Raw genomic sequence first — 2,471 nt, 5'->3', positions numbered from 1 at the left:
GTGTACTAGAGAGTGTGTGTGTGTGTGTGTGTGTGTGTGTGTGTGTGTGTGTGTGTGTGGATGCAAGCGCGGTGTGTGTGTGTGCACGTGAATGCACTCGGGCTATGCAAAAGACAAACAGGGCCGCTCACTTGCGTGACTCGGTGAGGACTGGAGAGTGGGAACAACCGGTGAAATGTAAAATGGGCGCTAAGTTGGCGGATGATTTTTTCTTTTTTTTTGGGCCAAATTGGACAAAAAGAGCAGCACAACTTCCTGTTTCTCGTCTCTTACGTTAGCGCAGGTGGCGCCAAAAGAAGGAGAAGAAAAACGGACAAGGATAAAATGTATTTCATCAACATTTCCTCACAGTTAGAAAATCCAGCGACTTGCATGAGGTTACGACGTTAAGGAACATTCCCACGGATTTAAGGACAAATATTAATTCATTATTTTATTACTTGTCTTTCAAAACTGGTCTTTTACTGTTGCCGTGATTGTGTTCACTGTGTGAAACCGAGACCTCTGACATAAATTCTCTCGTCCGATGGTCTCTTCACCTCTCGTCCCGTTCTTCTTTCTCTCTCGGGGCTCCTTTACCTTTGCTCCCGTTACGTTATGTCAACCTTTTTTCCTCGTCATTCAGGTGAACCTTCAGCCCCGTAAACTGCAGACATGCCGCCCTCGCCTAGGAGGAAAACGCCCCGATAACCCTCTGTCCTCTCATCCCTCTCTCTTCCCTTTTTTTCCTCTCATCTCCTTTGCCCCCTTGGGGATCGAGGAAATATGGGGTTGGCAAAAAAAAGGAGGCGGGGAGGTATGGGAGGGTGAGAGGGAGAGAAAATGCACCTCTCACCATCTGCACAACCACAAACAGTTCAACCACTAGACCATCATGGAAGGGCTTCAAAAATGGAAGAGATTAATTCCACAAAGTACAGAGCAAATACACTTTCGGTCACCTCTGCGTGAGCTTTTGTATCCGAAAAACAAAACAAACAGATTAGAGAGAGGTCGAGGGAGGAGGAGGAGAAGGAGGAGGAGGAGGAGGAGGAGGAGGAGGAGGAGGAGGAAAGAGAGGCGTAATCGAGAAAATTGAATTGGACAGGTGAGGATAAGCACGGAGAGATGGATTCCACGACAACAGGGCAAAAAAAGAAGGGTGAGAAAATGAAAAGTGAGTTTGAGTGACAAAAGGAGGGTGTGTGTGCGCACACAGGACAGAAGATCCAGGAGATCCAGTTTGACCCAGAAAAGTAATCGATTCATTGATGACCTATTACAATCGAAAAGGGGGTGGAGCTGGAGAACAGGTAGAGGAGGGAAATTGAGATATTAGAGATATACAGTATCGGGGAGATTGATAACAAGTGCAGGCTGAGAAAAAGGGAGATAGCAAAAAGTAGAGATGGTTTCGTGCTAAAATGTTGTGAAGTGAGTCATTTTATGGCGAGTAACGCTCACTTGTTTACACTATTTTCTGTTTTTATATGCATGTGTTTGCGTACGTACATATGTATGTTGTGGAGAAATAAAGACACGAATGAGAGCGTGAGATTGCCTCTATGGGTTGTAGCGTGGGAAGAAATATGCTTCCATTTGCGCCTGTTTCCGGCGGCGCGTGGCGGTGATAGGCGTGACGTTACTTCACCAAGAAAAAACAGAACCCAGACCAGACACTCAGTCAACGAAGACAAAGTGAGGAAGAGGGAGACGAATGTCCCAGAGGAGAGAGAGGGCGGTGGAGACAGTGTGAGTGTATGCTATGTCTCCATCACAATCAACCTTTCTTTTCTCTGTGTATTTACTCCCTCCTCATAATGGACATTACGGAAGATGAAATGACTTTAAAGATGAAATACCCCTGCCTTTAACCACGGGCTCCAGTTAATTTCTGTATGTGTCAAAAAATGTTAAAGGGGGTCAGGGGGAGGTAGGACGCTGTTTCATAAATAAAGCCAGAAAAGGGAGAAAGGGGTCATATTGTACCATGACATAATCGGGAACTAGGTATGCAGTGTGGCTATGCTTATTCTCTGATTAGGGTTAGCGTTAGGGTCAGGTAAGGTAAGGTTAGGGTTAGGGTTAGGGTTAGGTGGTGTGGAAGGTTAGGGTGAGGGTCAGGTGCTTTGGAAGGTTAGGGTTAGGGTCAGGTGGTTTGGAAGGTTAGGGTTAGGTTAGGGTCAGGTGGTTTGGAAGGTTAGGGATAGGTGGTTTGGAAGGTTAGGATTAGGGTCAGGTGGTTTGGAAGGTTAGGGTTAGGGTTAGGTGGTTTGGAAGATTAGGGTTGGGGTTAGGTGGTTTGGAAGGTTAGGGTTAGGTTAGGTTCAGGTGATTTGGAAGGTTAGGGCTAGGGTCAGGTGGTTTAGAAGGTTAGGGTTAGGGTCAGGTGGTTTGGAAGGTTAGGGTTAGGGTTAGGTGGTTTGGAAGGTTAGGGATAGGGTTAGGGTTAGGGTTAGGGTTAGGATTAGGGGTTAGGGTTAGGGTTAGAG

This window comes from Zeus faber, assembly GCF_960531495.2.
Source record: "Zeus faber genome assembly, chromosome: 3".
Taxonomy (NCBI): domain Eukaryota; kingdom Metazoa; phylum Chordata; class Actinopteri; order Zeiformes; family Zeidae; genus Zeus; species Zeus faber.
Note: the sequence above shows the minus strand (reverse complement) of the source record.